This window comes from Crinia signifera, chromosome 11 (assembly GCF_055691185.1).
Source record: "Crinia signifera chromosome 11, ASM5569118v1, whole genome shotgun sequence".
Taxonomy (NCBI): domain Eukaryota; kingdom Metazoa; phylum Chordata; class Amphibia; order Anura; family Myobatrachidae; genus Crinia; species Crinia signifera.
The window spans coordinates 125,326,007-125,340,453 of record NC_139227.1 but is presented as its reverse complement, the minus strand read 5'-3'; positions in this window follow the sequence as shown (position 1 = coordinate 125,340,453).

Genomic DNA, 14,447 nt, shown 5'->3' with positions numbered 1-14,447 from the left:
TTCCCTCTGTGCAATGTGGGTTTTATGCACATGGACCATGTTGCATACAATATACAAAATAGCATACACAGAAAAAAAAAGTATTCCCAAAACATAATTCATGTGAGTGTGAAAAATAGATCAAAAAATTTGATAAAAATTAAGACCATTTAAAAAGAAAAACAATCACCTTTTACACATAGCCGGTCCAAAGTTGCCTCTATAATGTGAGCATGGAATCTTCCTGTCTGCAATACCAAGTTATACCAGATACCACTGGGAGAATTGCAGTTGATCTTGAATTGCAAGATCTTGCTGTGAGAGGTAATATGGCGCGTCTCCATGCTTTTCCAGCACTGTATTCTCAGTTTTGTGTACACTGTGGTCAGTGATCCTGTGGACTCATCTTAGGTGCGCATGTTATGTTATTTAGGAAATTCTGGTATGTACACCAATAAATGCATGTGTTGTTACTGGGTGGTAATATATTGCTTAGCTCTCTTTAGAGAGTAAGGGAAACTGCCTTGAATGCTTTAAGGTAGCACTTACGATCAGCCTGGTAGGATCAGCAGACTCCTGAACCAGTTCACTCCCTTGTGATACTTGTGAAAAATTGTTCTGGACCACTTTATCAGTTAATTGCCTGCATTGGATTTATTGTGATTTCCAGGATGTCAAATGATCCTGTTCAACATGTGATTCCCTTATAATCTGCATTCAGCTTTTTGTTCACAATAGATTGTGTCCATGCTGCAGCAATCCTCAAGATTTCGCTTGAGCTACTATTCATTTTCTTTTCAGCAATAGTAAATTAAGAAACTACAGCGACTTCCACGATTTGTTTTGGAAATTAGCATATTGCAGGGGACGGACACCCTCTGTTGTCCTTTCAACTATGTTGTGCAGGCAGCATTAAAGTCACAGATATTACTATCTCATTACATCCCAACTTGACTCATGCAGACTTTCCTTCTCTTCCCAGATTTCTACGGCTCTCAGAATTGAAAACCTTATCTGCTGGACGTAACGCAGAAAGTCATTGACAGAATGTCTGTACACTAACTGAAAATGAAAAACTCAACTATTGTGGCGTCTTTTGATTGGACTCCTGTTTTTTTTTTTTTTTTTATCAATTTTCAAGCTGACAATCATGCCGTACACACAATGATATTTTAACTACTAGTTTAGCCTGTATGGTTCAAATCGTACAATGTTGGTAAGCGCTCCAAATGTGTCCGTATTGCAAGCAAAATTTTACTATATTGCACACCCAGCCAATATTTAAAACGATATATTGTAGTATAGTCAAAATCGTCCGTATTTAAAACCGGCCATGTCTACAGTTTTAGGAAAATCACATGGCACAAATCTGGCCTACTCTAAATCTCACCGTGTCTATGCCCCTTTAGTATACCAAAATGAGCTACATTTCTTCCACTTTCAAACTGCATGTTATTACATCAGACATGAATGCCTCACCTGTACAGTAAAAGTAGTGTTCATTCTAGCACCCTGCACCTTTAAAAATTTGTGCAGTTTCTCTTCCCTGGCTGGGGTGTCACTCTGTACTGCTGATACTCAGCACACTCTGGTTTGTATATAAGCACCAAGATACAGACAAGAGTGTGCTGAGAATCACCAGAAGAGTGACACCCCAGGCAGGGAAGAGGAACTGCACACATTTTTAAAGGTGCAGGGTTCTAAAAAGATCGCTAAAAAGTAAACTTTATTTTGTCATTATTTAAATCCATAATCATAAAGTGCTCTTAATAAACATTATCTGATAAGAGTTGTTTTCGTTTTGAACACACCTGGAAAAAGTCAGTCACGCTTCACACAATCGGTTACCTGTGTTTAAGAAGACTTCATTCCATTTTAAAACCTATATAATCAAAAATGATTCCATAATTATATTAATATACAGTATTAAGTTAAACTTAAGCCTGTGCTTTTGTATTTCATGTCTGCTGTTTTTATCTTGCCAATCATTAAATGTTTACTTTGTGTAAACAAATGTGATCTATCACTGTACTCAGGCCCACAAATGGTTCCTATTTTACATGCCTCCTCACCTTGTAAAATGTTCCAGTGAACAATGAATACACCTGTGCATCTGCTGTTTGACCTGTAGAAAGTTTACTTGTTATCTTTATATTTAGATAACCAATGTTTTAGAGCAGTAGTTCTAAAACTTTTGTGAATACTGTAGCCTAATGGCCCCCATACACTATACGATTTGGGCACGATTTCACCCGATTCGGATGAATCGGGCCATGAAATCGGCCCAAATCGCATGGTTTGACAGCCCCCCCGATGCGCGGTCCCGTGCGCATCGGATCGGAGTCGGGCAGTCGGATTTCCTAAATCTTATGTGCAGCATCCGGGCGGGGGACGCCAGAGCCAGGCAGGGGGAGAGCGGGCAGCGTCAGCGGTGACAGACGCTGGGGAGGGCGATGCTGGAGAGCCGGGCTGGGGACACAGGCAGCAGCGGGCGGGGGTGGACGCCGGTGAACAGAGCTGGCCGGGCGCAGCATGACCGGGGACGGGGAGAACGCTGCAAGAAAAAAAAACCCATTACAAATGAATTGGAAGCCAGTGATTGGCTGAGAGCTCTCTCAGCCAATCAGCAATTGGCTGAGAGAGCTCTCAGCCAATCACTGGCTTCCAATTCATTTGTAATGTTTTTTTTTTTTTTCTTGCAGCGTTCTCCCCGTCCCCGGTCATGCTGCGCCCGGCCAGCTCGTTCACCGGCGTCCACCCCCGCCCGCTGCTGCCTGTGTCCCCAGCCCGGCTCTCCAGCGCCCCCCCCACCGCCCGCTGCCTATTTGACAGCTACAATGCCCGGCTCCCCCCCTGTTGCTCACCAGTGTCCCTCACCCCGCTCTCCCCCTGCAGCTCCCCGGGAGTTTTATATGATAAATCGCATGGCGATTTATCATATGCACAACTTGGCACATCAAGTGCCTTATCATGATGGAAACCTCCCGGGGAGCTGCCGGGGAAATCGGGTCCGACTTGTCCCTAGGACAAGTCGGGCTAATGTATGGGGGGCTTTACAGTATCTGAAGTTTTTTAGTGGCACTTCTAGCCCAAAAGTTGGTTGGTTGAGAAATTGCGAAAAATATATTCAATGTGTTTTTATGTCAACCTTAGGTACATTTACATGGTGAGGGACAGGATTTGCTTTTGTTTGTCCACGTGTTTTATGATCACCATCCACCAGCACTGGATTTGCCTATTCCATTGAATCAAAATAATTAGAATTGGTCCTTGACCACAACCTGAGTTATCCCTGCAAGTTTCCCACTGCACCTCTGTGTGCCATGTCACGCAGTTTGAGAACCACTGGTTTAGACTGGAAATTTATACATATTTTGTTCTATTATATCCATTAGAAAGGTTCAGTACCTATTATTTCAAGGTTGCATATATGTCATTTCAAATTCACTTATTTTCTTCTACAGTTAATCAATAATACCATCTATAATCATGTACTGTATAGAGCAGGCATTTCTAACCATGGTCCTCATGGCACACCAACAGTGCATGTTTTCGTGATATACATGCTTCACAGGCTAAATAAAAATACCTGAGGCACTAATAGTCATCTGTGCTGATGCCTGGATATCACTAAAACATGCACTGTTCGTGTGCCATGGTTGGTAATGCCTGATATAGGGCCAACCTAGTGTCTAAAAGTCACCACACAGACTTTTTTTTCTGAAAAATTTAGCATTTTCCAGTGCATCTAAACGACAAATCGTTCATAAATGTGCAAATCGTTTGTTGTCCATACACTGTAATGGGCCCCACATACAGCACGATATTCAGGCATTTTCTGAGCGATTCTAACAAATCGCTCAGAAAATGCATGTAAATTGCTGTATGTATATAGCCCACACAGCGATTTACATGCGCGCACCCGCCGTTCTGAATCTGTCATAGATTCAGAACGGACGGGTTGTTCAATTCAGAGCAGTCGCTCAGAAAGCTCCTGCTCATCTCCCGCATGTGTGGCTGCGGGCAGATGAGCAGGGCGAGCGACTGCAGAACCCGCCGCCGCCACCCCTGACCCCCCACCACCAGTAGCACCCATCCCCATCGCCACCCCCACCTCTCCTCTCGGCGGCAGCGCGGCGGCGTCGGGACGAAAATGTAAAAAAAAATTCAAATTTCAAAATGGCCGCGGCCAGCCAATCACGGCTCGCCGCGTCATTGCCCCGCCCGCTCGAGCTGGCTATATTAGCCAGCTCGAGACAGGGTAGGGGCAGTCAGTCCGACGGCGGAGGAGGAGAGAAGAGCTCCCGAAGTCCTGGGAGGCGCGGCCAATGCAAAAGAGCTTAAAAGGCCGCCGCCCCCAGGTGAAGAACACAGATGAAGAGGCAGAAGCCCTGGGAGGCAGCGGCCATGCAAAAGAGCTTAGGGAGCCGCTGCCCCCCAGGTGAAGACACCGCAGAAGCCCGGGGGGGGGCAGGAGCCCCCCTGGGTGAAGACCAGATGCAGTTAATAAAATACTAAAACATCTGTGTTTGTGTTTTATTTTAATATTTCCTTTACAGGGGGGCTATAGGTACCGACTGGCCTTTAATGCCCCACATGCTGGTACCTGTGGTTCTCCCAAGTGCCAGCATGTGGGGCAGGCTTGCTGGGACCTGTAGTCCTACTGTAAAAGACAATATTATTGTTAAGCTATCAACCCTGCACCCACCGCCCAGGGGTGCAGGGGATAGCCCCGGGCTGCAGCCCAGGCCTGGGGTGCCCTGGAGAGGGGGGGACCCCCTTATTTGGGGGGTCCCCACCTCCCCAAAAACTCCCGGCCTGGGCTGACTAGTTAGGGTGGGTAATGCTTTGGCCACGGGACACCATCAAGCGTGTCCCCTGGCTATGGCATTACACCCCCTGCTAGTGGAGCCTGGTGCTGGTCTCCAAAATATGGGGGACCCCTATTCATTTTGTCCCCCGTATTTTGGAAACCAGGGCCAGCTCAAGAGCCTGGTGCTGGTCCCCAAGATCCGGGGGACCCCACACACTTTGTCCTCTGGATTTTGGGAACCAGGACCACTCAAAAAGCCCGGGGCTGGTCATGCCTGGGGGGGGGGGACCCCATGCCATTTTTTATTTTACAAAATTATTGTCTATGACAGGACGAGACGCTGGACCCCGGACTTGGTAAGTATTTTTTTTATGTCCGTTCCCACTGTACCACCAACATTTCTTCACTTTCTGTGACAGATTAGAAATCTCCCGTGCTGAATCTCCCAATTTGAATCTCTGACACAAATCTCTCTGTATGTGGCTCATTGTCTGAAATGAGCCACAAGAGTGAAATCTCTTGTGCTGAATCTCCCGTTATGTATCTCTCCCGTTATGTATCTCTGGCACACATCTCTGCATATGTAGGGCCCTTAACTGTCATGCGCATTTCTGCAGATCATTCCTTTAATCCTGTGATCTTACCTGCTGCTTGTAATATTGGGGCAGATTTATTAAGCTTGGAGAAGAGATAAACTGGAGATAAAGCGGAGAAAAGGTAAAAGGAGATAAAGCACCAGCCAATCAGCTGTGTTTGAAAAAGACAGTTGGGAGTTGATTGGCTGGTGCTTTATCTCCTTTTACCTTTTCTCCGCTTTATCTCCAGTTTATCTCTTCTCCAAGCTTAATAAATCTGCCCCATTTACAGGCTCCGGTGGTATCTTAAGTCATGTATAAACTTACCACATTGTTTGTCCATGAGCTATCGGGAAGCTACCAGTGAGTTGATGGGAAATCTAATAATCTGTCCTCTGGATCGTTCTTTGTGTGGACCTTAAGGCAATAAACATTGCCTTTTTTATCATTCTAATTTTATTTATCAGTGCATGGGGCAGGGTTATTAGATATTTTTAACATGCCGAAAAATCAACACCCATCGTTTACATTTTTCCCCAATTATTCATGCTCAACAATTTTGTGAACATCTGTGCTTTCTCTCCTCCCTACCCTGTATTATTAATTTACATTTTTTGTCCTATGCTAAATGTTTTGTTAAAGATTGTATGTTTGTACATTGTTCCATTTGTATGAACGATAGTAGTTTCAGTGAAATGGTTAACAAGGTATGAAGATATATATATATATATATATATATATGGAAGAAAAGATGGGTGGATGTGCGGCGCAGAATAAGGCTATAAACCACACCAGCAAATGGAATAATCAGCCAATAGATAAATAGTTGTAGCTGATGACACTCGATCCATATATTGGATGCAGCCTCCTCCAATACTCCCAGGACTCACAGGAGAAGCAAAGATAATCTGTTAAAATAAAGAACAGGAGGGGCGCTCCATAGTGTATCACACAGACGTTTTAATAGTAAAAATACATCCAGGTTAGGCAACAAATGGACTCGTACCAAGAAAAACACTGCTGTGGGCTGGGTACCACAAGATTCAATATATGAAATGCCAGGCAACCTCCTACCGCTGATCCGGGGCTCTGCTGGAAACCACGACCTCCCGCTGAAACGAGCAGCGTGCCGGGACAACCACACAGGAACAGACGCGGTGGGGGAGCTGTACAGAGTAAGAGATGTCGTCACAAGCCCCGCCCTAACGCGTTTCGTAATGCAACTTCGTCAGAGGGCGTGGCTTGTGACTGACAGCTCTCCACATTTAACACACTGATCCACCAATCAGAGCGCAAAGGCGCTACCACGCACCTATTGTGTGTGCAATCAGTGCGGCTGTTTTAAGGCAAGCCCGCAGTGATAGTTCCACATGGAACCCTATATGGATAATTAAAATTCTAACTTTAAACAAACATACATTTTTACAAAGAACAACTGTCCCGTAGGACCAGATAAATGCATAGAAATGCGCTAATAAGCAATTATATTGAAGCGCTAGTAATAAAACTGTATGCGCCTCCATACAGCTATAAGGAGTGCAACAGGTGATGTTATTAACCAGTGAACCAATTATTTATGGCCAGTCGCACACTGGGTGGATCATTGGGCTATGCAAACAGTACAAACACAGCGAGCACATCACAAGTTGTATATACAACACTGCCCTGTACCCAACCGGTACCGCAAATAATAAAATCGAGATTGATAAAAGAGTCAATAATATTGAGACAAAGGTCATTGAGACCAAACAAAAGAAATTCCAGAGAGATAAAAGGGATTATGAAACTGATAAAATTAGAACATGGCACATTGATCCTAAAGTTAATAGAAATATGGAGAAACCTGAATTAGAAAGAGGTATCAATTTTGAAGGGAACCAGCGCCCTAGGTACCCCAATCAATCTAGTACCTACCAATGGCAAAAAGTCCCATATAAAAATAATAAAAAAACTCCTTATAAAAAATATTCACAACAGAATAATTATAGACAGAGAACACAGGATAGATATCCTATGGGCATTGTTCACAATAATCGTTTTGAGAGGCTAAGGTCAAACACAGATGATTTTTTAGGCCAGGCCCGGACCCCAGAGGGCCAAAACTTACAACCAAGACAGTACAGAACCCCTGTTGGTATAAAAAGACAAAGAGGGGAAAGAGAGGAACCGGATCCAGGAAGAGAGCCAAAAACATCATCATTTAAAAAAATCAGATGCAGTCATCAAAAATTGGAATACAGTTAATGAGCCAGTGTCTAGCCCCTCATTGTCTGGTCTCAAAAATAAATCTGTATATTACCCCGTGGAATCTAAGGGGCCTTATGTAGAACTATTCTCAGATCTCGTTAAAAAAGATTTTGAGAATCTACGGATAAAGAAAAATCAACATCAAAATAACCTTACTAGAAAGGAATCTGAAGCACTGAAAAAATTATCTGGTGATACCGATATTGTTATTAAGAGTGCGGATAAGGGGGGCGGGGTCGTGATCATGGATAGAGAGTATTACGTGTCTGAAGCCCATAATCTTTTGGGTGACTCTAAATCCTATCGAAAATTGGATGCCGACCCCACCCCCCTCTTCATAAAAAGCCTTGAGAACCTCCTTAAAACTGGTATGGAGTCTAAGGTCCTAACTATAGAGGAATACAGATACATGTATAACCCAACACCAAACCTGGCTACGTTTTACCACCTGCCGAAAATCCATAAAGGATTAGACCGTCCTCCTGGTCGTCCAATTGTGGCGGGAGTGGGGTCTCTGACCTCTAGGGTTTCTGAATATGTGGATGCGGTACTTAAACCCTATGTACCTAAGTTGAGAACTTATGTCAGAGACTCCACCCACATGCTACAATTAATTAAAAATGTTAACTGGGAATCTGGCTATAACTGGGCTAGTATTGATGTCCAGTCATTGTATACAGCCATCCCACATGAAGGTGGCTTGTCAGCAATTGAAACAGTGTTATCCAGGGATCCTTTGATCTCACCTGCAGCAAAGGAATTTGTATGTGATTGTCTTAATTTTGTTTTAAAACATAATTATTTTGAGTTTTTGGGGCACTGGTACTTACAGCTGTGGGGCACAGCGATGGGTACGATTTGTGCCCCCAGCTTGGCTAACCTATATATGGGGGAGTGGGAAACTCATCTGTTGAATGGTGAACTGGCAGAAAATATCGTTTTTTTCCATCGTTATATCGACGATATTTTGCTAATATGGAGGGGGGATGAAGTCTCCTTTAAGAAGTTTATGGAGGCTATTAATATAAACACCTTTAATCTCACATTCACCTCCAATTTTCAACCCTTTAAAATCGAATATCTAGATCTTATTTTAAGTGTTGAGAATTTCCCACTGGTACCCCATGTAGAAACCTGCACATTTTTTAAAAGTGTAGACAGTAACAGCTATCTTGATTACGAAAGCTGTCACTCTAAACCCTGGAGGAATAATATTCCTTACTCACAATTCCTGCGTTTACGCCGGAATTGTTCTGATATTGATACTTTTGATGTACAAGCTCAGATTTATTCAGACAGGTTTAGAGAAAGGGGTTATCCCCAACATTTGGTTGATACTGCTTTAGTGAGAGCCAGATCTTGTGTTAGAGATGAGATTCTTCAATATAAGAATAAGGACCAAATGGAGATAAAAAATTCTGAATGCCTGTTCATCACTAAATATAATGATGACGAGCGCCGCATTGTTAATGTGCTTAAGAAAAACTGGCATATCCTTAAACGCGACCCCGTGCTGGGTACCCACCTAGGAGATGCCCCTAAAGTGGTATATACCAGAGCAAAAACTATCAAAGCCATTGTCTCTAAGAGCCAACTTGAGACAGTGCAACCACCTGGATTGGCGGGTTCTAATACATTTTTGGATTTAAAAGGGTGCTTTCCATGCGGGAGATGCAAAATTTGTCCATTAATTGATAGAGGGTTTTCTTTTTACTCTAGTCAAAATAAGAGTTTTAATATGAAACAATTTGTAAATTGTAACTCCACTTATGTGGTGTACCTTTTAATTTGCCCGTACGGGCTCCGATATATCGGAAAAACTAAGAGAAATCTAAAAACCCGTATATTGGAACATACCCGTAATATTAAACACGGCATTTTAAATCATAGTGTTTCACGACATTTTAAACAATTTCATAATTGCGATGTGACAGGTCTGAAATGGAAGGGAATAGAGATTGTTACCCCTAATAAACGTGGAGGTGACAGGGACAGAGCGCTTCTAAGAAGAGAGACGTTCTGGATCCTGACATTAAATACACTTACCCCGTTTGGCCTTAACGAAGGGTATGAAATAACCCCCTTCATAAATCGCTAATTATATCTTCATCTATATTGCTGCTTATGTCCATTTTTATCTATGATATATATTTTTTAATCTTGATGTATGTCACTTTTTAAAGTAGTTTTTCATACTGCTTTTTATATTACTTCTTTTGTATGAATTCTGTCTTATTTTATATATTTTATATGCAACTGTTATTTGCGGTACCGGTTGGGTACAGGGCAGTGTTGTATATACAACTTGTGATGTGCTCGCTGTGTTTGTACTGTTTGCATAGCCCAATGATCCACCCAGTGTGCGACTGGCCATAAATAATTGGTTCACTGGTTAATAACATCACCTGTTGCACTCCTTATAGCTGTATGGAGGCGCATACAGTTTTATTACTAGCGCTTCAATATAATTGCTTATTAGCGCATTTCTATGCATTTATCTGGTCCTACGGGACAGTTGTTCTTTGTAAAAATTTATGTTTGTTTAAAGTTAGAATTTTAATTATCCATATAGGGTTCCATGTGGAACTATCACTGCGGGCTTGCCTTAAAACAGCCGCACTGATTGCACACACAATAGGTGCGTGGTAGCGCCTTTGCGCTCTGATTGGTGGATCAGTGTGTTAAATGTGGAGAGCTGTCAGTCACAAGCCACGCCCTCTGACGAAGTTGCATTACGAAACGCGTTAGGGCGGGGCTTGTGACGACATCTCTTACTCTGTACAGCTCCCCCACCGCGTCTGTTCCTGTGTGGTTGTCCCGGCACGCTGCTCGTTTCAGCGGGAGGTCGTGGTTTCCAGCAGAGCCCCGGATCAGCGGTAGGAGGTTGCCTGGCATTTCATATATTGAATCTTGTGGTACCCAGCCCACAGCAGTGTTTTTCTTGGTACGAGTCCATTTGTTGCCTAACCTGGATGTATTTTTACTATTAAAACGTCTGTGTGATACACTATGGAGCGCCCCTCCTGTTCTTTATTTTAACATATATATATATATATATAAATAAAATTTTGTTTTTATGTTAAAGGTAGCACAAAACTGTGAATGTTTACCACTTGTCTTTAACCCCTTCCCGCCGCAGCCTGTTTTTGCCTTCCTGACAGAGCCCTTTTTTTCAAATCTGACATGTATCACTTAAGTGGGGATAACTTTTTTTTGCTTTTACTTATCCCAGTGATTTTGAGATTGTTTTCTCGTGACACATTGTACTTCAAGTTAGTGGTAAATTTGGGTCGATACAGTCTGTGTTTTGTTTGTGAAAAATACCAAAATGTCGTAAAAAAATGGAAAATTTAGCAATTTTAAAAATGTTACATTTTCTGCTTGTGAGACAAATAATCATACCACTCAAAATAGTTAATAACTAACATAGACCATATGTCTACTTTATGTTTCCATCATTATTTCAACCTCCTTTTAATTTTTTTGGACACTAGGAGGCTTAAAATATGAATAGCAAATTCTCAAATTTTCAAGAAAATTTCAAACACTGATTTTTTTTAGGGACCAGTTCAGTTTTGATGTGACTTTGAGGGACTTGTATGTGAGACACCCCCATAAATGATGCCATTTCAAAAACTGCACCCCTCACAGTATTCAAAACAGTATTCAAAACAGCATTTTGGAAGTTTGTTAACCCTTTAGGTGTTTCACAAGAATTAAAACAACGTGTAGGTGAAATTTCAAAATTTCATTTTTTTTGCAGATTTTTCTAAGGAACACAGTAGATTTTACTAGAGAAATGTGACTAAAAATTGATTCTCCCAATTCTTTTGTTTTCATAAATATCCTATATGTGGCCCTAGTGTGCACGTTGACCAAACCACAGGCTTCATAATAGAAGGAGCACCTACTTGATTTTGGAGCCTCCTTTTTATGAGATTATTTTTTAGGCACCATGTAGGTTTCTAGGCACCATAAGATGCTAAAAGTTAGGAACCCCCCCACAAGTGACCCCATTTTGCAAACTACACCCCTCAGGGAATTCATCTAGGGGTATAGTGTACATTTCAAACCCCCAGAGGTTTCACCAATTGTGGTACAACTGGGCAGTGAAAATGAAAAATTTAATTTTTTACACAAAAATGCAGTTCTGGCTCAAAATTTTTCATTTTCACAAGGAATGAAGGAGACAAAGCACCCCAAAATCTGTGCCCCAATTTCTCCCGAGTACGGCAATGCCTCATGTGTGACCAAAAAATGGCAGGACTCAGAAGGGAGTGATATTTGGATTTTGCAGCACAGATTCTGGTGGAATGTTGGTGGGTGCTATGTCGCATTAGCAAGACCCCCAAAGCACCAATACAGTGGAACCCCCCACAAGTGACCCCATTTTGCAAACTACACCTCTCAGGGAATTCATCTAGGGCTATAGTGTACATTTCAAACCCCCAGGGGTTTCACCAATTTTGATACAACTGGGCTGTGCAAATGAAAAATTACATTTTTTTACACAAAAATGCAGTTCTGGCTCAAAATTTTTCATTTTCATAAGGTATGAAGGAATGAATGGTGGAATGAATGGTGGGTGCTGTGTGGCATTAGCAAGACCCCCGAAGCACGGTGAAATGATGAACCTAATAATCCATAGATGTGTGGTATATTTTAAAACACTCCTTTATACATAGGCCGGGTTTGTCGGGGCAAGTTTCACAGTGGAAAATAGTATCCTTTCTTATTCCCTTTTTATAGCAAACTTTGCACCTTTTTTGTGTCCTGCCCTTTTTTGCAGTGGAGGGGATTTCGTTAGGAAAATGCTGCCCTGGTACAATACGGGGGCCAGTACTAGAAGTACTGGGGCCCTCTGCCTGCTGGTTCCCAAATATTAGGCCCTTTATGACTTCCTCTTGAAAGTGCATAAATGTCCCCCTCTGGCTGGTAGAACGGAATAGCACGTAAGCGTTATACAGTGCCATCTGGATGATATACACGGCCAGCTTCTTGTACCAGATTTTTGTTTTCCGCAAGGGACTGTACGGCTTCAGTACCTGATCTGAAAGATCCACTCCGCCCATGTACTTATTGTAATCTAGGATACAATTAGGTTTTGAGGTGTGGGTACTGGTACCTCGTACAGGGACGGAGGTGGTACTGTCTCCATGAATTGTTGTCAGTATAAGGACATCCCTCTTGTCCTTATATTTGACCAACAACATATTTTCGGTGGATTGTGCCCTGCTTTCACCCCTTCTCAGTACTTGGGCAATGTGCGTTTTTGGGAGGCCTCTTTGGTTCTTGCGCACAGTACCGCAAGCTGCTGTACCTCTTGAACCAAGGGCCTTAAACAGGGGGATGCTAGTGTAAAAGTTATCCACATAGAGGTGATAACCTTTATCCAGGAAGGGGTGCACTAATTCCCAGACAATTTTTCCACTAACACCTACGAGGGAGGGGGGGGGGGGGCATTCTGGCAGTTCAATTCTTGAATCCTTCCCTTCATATACCCTAAACCTGTGGGTGTACCCTGAGGTGCTTTCACACAGTTTATACATTTTTATGCTATACCTTGCCCTCTTACTGGGAAGGTACTGGCGGAATTTAACCCTTCCTTTAAAATGTATAAGGGACTCGTCGATACAAATAAATTTTTCAGGGATGTACATCTCTGCAAATTTGGCACTGAAATGATCAATGACCGGCCTGACTTTGAATAGCCGGTCAAAGGTGGGATCATCTCTGGGTGGGCACTGTGCATTATCGGTGTAATGTAGAAATTTAAGGATTGTCTCAAAACGAGTCCGAGTCATGGCCATACGGTAAAATGGGGTGCTGTACAGAACATCTGTACTCCAATATTGCCTAATTTCTGGCTTTTTTACTATGCCCATATGTAACACCAGACCCCAAAACGTCATCATCTCTACTGCATCTACAGGGGTCCACCTAGCAAATGATGACGTGGGGTTTTGAGCAATAAACTGCTGGGCATATAAATTACTTTGGTCCACCATTAAATTTATAAAATCATCAGAGAAAAATAATTTGAAAAAGTCAATTTCTCTGAGACCTGTTGAATCAAATTGGATTCCTGGGATGGCCAAAAACTCAGGAACCTGGGGCTCAAAATTGTCTGGTGGTGGGGTCCATACGGGATCAATCATTTGGGGGGGGGGGTCTCAGCTGCTCTACGGGGGCGTCTTTGAGGGGGTCCCTCATCACTAGAGGAGGAAGATGAGGTTAAGACGAATCCTTCAAATTCCCCGCTTGCATCACTGGCTGTGTCAGAGTCAGAGGCAAGCATGGCATATGCCTCCTCCACTGAATACATTCTTCTGGATGACTGGGATGACATTTGGGATGCCATTTTTATTTTTGTGTTTCTGTAAGTGTAATGTTTCAACACGTGTATAGTGTAGGGGGGGTACAAACTTTATTTCAACACGGGGGTATGTAGTGTGTATGTAGTGCAGAAAAAAAAAATACTTTATACAGGAATTTGATCCCAATAAAAAAAAAAAAAATTAGATCAACCCTGTGGCAAAAATGCTGATCTGTGATGTACGTCACTCAGCAACTTCAAGGCAGCTTTTGGTACAACCTTGAAGGGGTTAAAAAAAAAAAAAGGTCCTGCGCCAAAAATTGAGCACAGATGTTGGTCAGTAACGTCCGTCACTGAACAGCGCTCAAAGGCAACAGGAATTTGATCCAAAAAAAAAAAAATCAACCCTGTGCCGAAAATGCTGATCAGTGATGTACGTTACTGATCAGCGCTCAGCGGCCACAGGACACCCACAAAAGCAAAGTGGGTGTAAAAACAATTTAAAAAAAAATAAACC